The following is a 5,846-nucleotide window of genomic DNA, read 5'->3' as shown; positions in this document are numbered from 1 at the left end:
AACTTTGTCTTGATGTCTGATTTTACAGCTATGATGGTAGTTACTCCTGCTTGCTTTCATTTTCCATTTCATGGCATATCTTTTTCTACTCCTCCAATTTCAACCTATGGCTACCTTTTCCTGTGATGTGAATTTATTATGGACACCTGATAATTGAGACTTGTTTTAATCCAATCTGCCAGTCTGTCTTTTAATTGAAGAGTTAAGACCATTGACATTCAATGTTTTAATAAAAATTATCATCATTTCCTGCCATTTTTAATTATTTATGAAAAAGTTAAACACTTTATGAAATTGCATGTCATACTTTCACAAGGGCTATACTAAACTTCTCTGTGTCATTGAATTTTAGTAAATGTGGTGTGGAGTGTACATCCTCCCATCTTTCTTTTATGACATATTGTTCTAAATAACTATTTTCAATGTTTTTTTTTACCTATAGATAACAACCATATATATATATATATATATGTGTGTGTGTGTGTGTGTGTGTACATATATATATGGCTATTTCATATATATATATATTATATATGTTATAGATATATAGAGACAACAAAGATTTTATTAAAACATCAAATTGGTCATTGCTAATTTAATCCAACATATATAATACCAACACAAAATTATAATTCTAGTATTATTTTGTCTATGAATTTCATATTGTAGCAAATGCTTCATAAATAAATGAAATAAGACATTCTATAAGATTATAATATTCGAGCAAAAACACAAAAGAGAAAATGAGAAATGTGAACAAAGCTTGTAAAATGTTAAATTAAATGATAAATGATAACCTTATACTATCATACATAAATTATATATATATATATATATATATATAGACATACATACATACATAGAGGGTAGTTGTAGACATTAAAAATAAATGAAGCAAAATTTTATAATCTTATTCAAAATTTATGTGAAAATGATTATTCTAAAAGTCAAAAAAAGGAAATAATTGGAAATCAATCTAAACCTTTCCAAAGTGAAATTATAAGAAAATACATTTATATATAAATGCTGCTGTATTGAAAACCAGAAATTGGGTTGCTCTAGACATCAGAATTTAATGTATCTCTTTGTAGTTTCTTTAGTTTATCCTAACTGAAGTTTATTGAACCTCTTGAATATGCAAATCCATGTCTTTTGTCAAATTGGGGAAACCTAACCATTATTACTCCAAATATTTTGTTATCCTTTCATTTCATCCTCTCTCTTCCCAAAAATGTATATTTATACACTATAAGTACTATAGACTCAGATACTTTTAATCTTTTTTTTTCTGTATCTCCTCTAACTATATAATATCATTTTTCCAATATTCAGGATTTTTCCTGCTTTCTCTTGGGCACTACTCTTGGGCACTAAAATCTGCTGGTGAGGTCCTTTAAAATTCTTTACTTTAGGGCTGAGATTGTGGCTCAGCGGTAGAGTGCTCACCTTGCACATGTGGAACCCTGGGTTCAATCCTCAACACCATATAAAAATAAAATAAAGATATGTGTCCACCTAAAACTAAAAAGTAAATATTAAAAATAAATAAATAATAAAATGAAGGCATTGTATCCAACTACAACTAAAAAATAAATATTTTTAAAAATTCTTTATTTTAGCTATTATGCTTTGCAAATTTAAATTTCTCCTTAACTTGCTGTCATATTCTTTGTCACTTTGTTGATATTTTTTATTTATTCAACATTCTTGTGGTTTTTTTATTTGTCCATAGTTACATTCAGCTCTTTAATAACAATGGATATGAAATCACCATCTAGTATGTCCAATGTCTGCACCTTCTGAGGATCTTTTCCTGACAATTTCTTTCTTGTATCTTCCTACTGCCAAACCCCAGTGACTAGTCCATACTTTCTTATTTTTGTGCAAGTCTTGTCACTCTTTTTATTAATTTTTAATTTTTTAAACTGGACATTTTGAATAATATAATGTGGCTAATCTGGGAATCAAATTCTTTTTCCTTGCCAATTCTACAGCTGTTGTTTGTTGAGGACTGTAGTCATACTGATTTAGAGACTTTACTAAAGTAATTTTTTTATGAGACTTTTTCCATTATTGTGCATAATCACAATGGTCTCTATTTTCCTATGTCAGTACTCAGACAGTGACTCATAAGAATGTTTTTAAACATCTGAAGCAAAAAAAAAAAAAAATTCATAGAACTCTTCTGGTCTTGTGACCTGAGTCAAAGATGGGGGACTCCTTAATGCTAAGTCAGGCTTCTTTCAATTCTGCCTTAACCTTCAACTACTGCTTTCATGGAGCTCACACAGTTGTCAGCTTTTCCAATGAATTCCTGACCCTAGGAAGGTGTATTTCACTCTGGCTTCCATGATTTATGAGATGGCCCTTGGGATCTATTTTTGCCCAAGAAAATTGTATAAACTTGAATCAACATATGTCAGAGAAGAGCTAAAAGGGTTAATTTATCATCATGGCACAAGAAGAAAGATTTCACTGAATTTCCCCCCAAAATAACATTTTTGTTTGATTTTTTTCTGTGAATGTAGAACAAAAAATCACTTTTTAAAAATTGACTTAAGGCTAAACACTATTTTCCAATGACAGATGTAGGATTTTTATTTTATGGTCACTAACTTTTCAAAATTTCTATTTGTTTTGACAACTTGTTTCATCTTTCTCAAGCACAATAAAGCCAAACTGTTATCATCATTACCGTTTTTATAACTATTATTTTAAAAAACTGCATTTCGTGTATTAACTAATTAACCAAAAACATATGAGAGAGAATTATTAAAACTGAGGTTAAAACATACTTTTATAGTAACTGGACACAAATTAATCCTATCCTTCCCTAACACATTCTGATATAAGCTTTCACTTCTGATGGACAGCTGTTTTACCATTTCCTGTTGAATATGTCTAGTGATGAACTTTATGCAGAATAAGAGCACCAAAAATGTATTTGGTGCTCTTATGTATGTATTATAAATTGACATTAATGTTTCTTTTTACCTGTAGATGTATCAGAATTCTGAGCATGGCCATGCCAGATAAAATATCAATTGGAAAATTTATTCTTCTGGACTTACAAATGACTCAAGAGTTATGAGTTATAAAATTCTCTTTTATCATAATGCACAATACCTGCTATATTACCTATACCCAAGAAAGCTGATTATCCTGCTAATAAATAGAATTCTTGGAGAGGGGGCAAAATTTAGGTGCCCATCAGATAGCTGCATTTATCTGGCCTTAGAGATGTGTTGATATTATCTCTTCAAAATAGGTATCACCCAACAAATTTTCAAAGTTGCAATCAGAGCTAGACCCCAACCATAGGAACTTCCCATTTAGAACTCTGTATCAACCCTACCCTGGGAGTACATGGATCTAGTCTTTCTAGAAAAAAAAAGTTTCAATAGATGCTACTTCCCATTCTATCTTACCTTTCACTGGTGAGCAGGGAAGCTAAAAGCCATTTCAACCAGCTTTGGTCCCAGACCACTTCAACCTTTGGTCCCAGGACACAAAACGAAGAAATGTTAAGTAACCCCCAGCTCTTGTCATCTCCAAAGGGTGCACAATCCAATAAAACATTGAAAAAAAAAAAAGAGCAGCATGGCATATATAATGAATATATCTTTGTGTCTATAATTTTGGCCACCTCAGGGTACACAGTTCTTTCACTTTTTATTAAGAATTTTTTATTTTTTAGTTATTATCATTGCATTTGCAGATTGGGTTTATGAAAATGTAAAAACATACATTTTCATTTCTTTTTTAGTTTCATCTTTTTCTTTTTGTTATCCTTTTGCTATTTTGTTTTGTTCCCTGTTGGCTGGTGAGTTTTCTGTTTTTCTTTTTCTTTTACTTTGGTTTGGTTTAGTTTGTTCTTTGTCTCCAATAGTCAAAATCTCTTTTCTCTCTCTCTCTCTCTCTCTCTCTCTCTCTCTCTCTCTCTCTCTCTCTCTCTCTCTCTCTCTCTTCTCTCTCTCTCACTGTCTGAATTATACACAAATATACTTTTTATTGCTATTTTACTTTTTCTTCTTCTCTATACTTTCAGGTAGGTGCTCCCTTTCTTGCTTTTTCTCATTTCAACTTTTCCATATTCTAATCTCTACCCCCATTTTCTTTTCTCTTAACTAATTGTATTTTTACCATCTCTTCAAACTATTTAGTTTATTAAATTTCTGACTCACTATTCATGTAGTTTTTGTTATTTATATTGTGGAGGTTGCTGAAAACTTGTTTACATTAGTGCTCTATTTAGTTCCAAAATATTTGTTGTTCTGCCTGCTATTAATTTCTGAATCTGCCATTCCTGTTTTTGTGATTATTAGTATAGGTCATAATAGGCAAGCAGTATTTGCTCTAATGCTATATATTGTTCATATATATTGTTCATTGCAATTGTTTATCTCCCTCTTTTATATGGGACTGGGGATGTGGTTTGATGATAAGTTTACATGGTACACACTCTGCTGAGGAGGTACACTTCAACCCAGTCCAGATACAGTGCCTCTTGCTATACACACAACATAACCATGTTCAAACTTCAGCAATACTTCAATACAAAGAATAAAGGTAACAAAACCCCCAAACCAATGGCAAGACCTCAGTAAGAATGGCTAAAGGGAGACATAGGTTCAACTCACGGAATTGTGTTCCTATCAACAACAAGAAATTACAGAAAGATTTTGGAATACATGGTATTTTTCTCTTGAAGTCTCAAGAGAAAAATACCATGTAACATTTACAGGCAACTCATACCTAGCAGGAGTTTCTATCTAACCCTTTTAGAGAATATAGACTTTTGCAGTCTAAAATTCCACAACAGAAGGTATATTCCATGTACATTGATTATATAGAATACAACTGCCAGCCATAATAGAGGAACCCCACTCTTGAGAGATTTAAAAAGTGGAATCCTCAAGCTGTGAAATAATACATATTAATAAACACCAAAAAAACTATCAGGGATACTAAACTATGTATATACTGGAAATATATTCACTATTCATAGCATAATAACCCAAGGTACTTTTCCAGGAGAAAGATGTGCCCTAAAAATGCTCTCACATAAAAATGAGAAAGAAAAAACATCCTAACAAATGTACAAGTCTTCAGAACCACAAAAAGAATGAAAAAACAAGGTAATTGGTACTTTCTAAAGTTCATACTTTCTTAGTAAGTAACTCCAAACATACTGATGATATACCATATAAATAAATCAAAAGAATGATTATTTAAAAAGCCAATGAATTTCAAGAGAACTGAAAAACAACTGAGGAAATTAGTGAAGTCAATACAGGATATAATGAGAATTCAATAAAGAGATAAACACTTCAAAAATAATCAAACTAAAATCTTGAAAATAAAAGGCAGAAAAAATCAATTAAATATTCTGGTGAAGCTTTTTCAATAGAGTGGATCAAGTAGAAGACAGAATCTTAGAACTAGAAGACAATATGGCATAAAATATTCAGACTTTATTAAGAAAATAAGCAACCATGAACAGAATATACAAGAGTTCACAGAAATCATTAACAGATCAAATTTAAGAACTATTGGAATCAAACAGGGATCTGAGATACAGGATCAGGTTATGGATAAACTATTTGGTTAATACATTTTTTTAAACTTTGGAATGAGATAGATGTCTAGATGAAAGATAAATTCAGAACCCCAGATACAGAAGGTCAAAATAATTTTTCCATGACACTTTGTCTTATAAAAATGTTTAACATGTAAAAAAAGAATTTTTGAAGTCTCAAGAGAAAAATACCATGTAACATTTACAGGCAACTCATTCAGAATTTTATTTCTCCCTCCCTCATCAATGAGGGGTTGAACTATGTGTT

The 5,846-nt window shown here is 31.0% G+C and overlaps 1 non-coding gene across 1 annotated transcript; it reads right to left on the bottom strand.

Moving 5' to 3' along the window:
- Positions 1-270: 270 nt before the first annotated feature.
- On the bottom strand, positions 271-373 carry LOC120888742 (U6 spliceosomal RNA). Its single transcript, XR_005732433.2, has one exon. It is a non-coding gene; the product is annotated as a U6 spliceosomal RNA (small nuclear RNA).
- Positions 374-5,846: the final 5,473 nt, after the last annotated feature.

Source organism: Ictidomys tridecemlineatus, chromosome 6, assembly GCF_052094955.1.
Source record: "Ictidomys tridecemlineatus isolate mIctTri1 chromosome 6, mIctTri1.hap1, whole genome shotgun sequence".
NCBI lineage: Eukaryota > Metazoa > Chordata > Mammalia > Rodentia > Sciuridae > Ictidomys > Ictidomys tridecemlineatus.
Note: the sequence above shows the minus strand (reverse complement) of the source record. Positions and strands in the feature narration are given on the sequence as shown.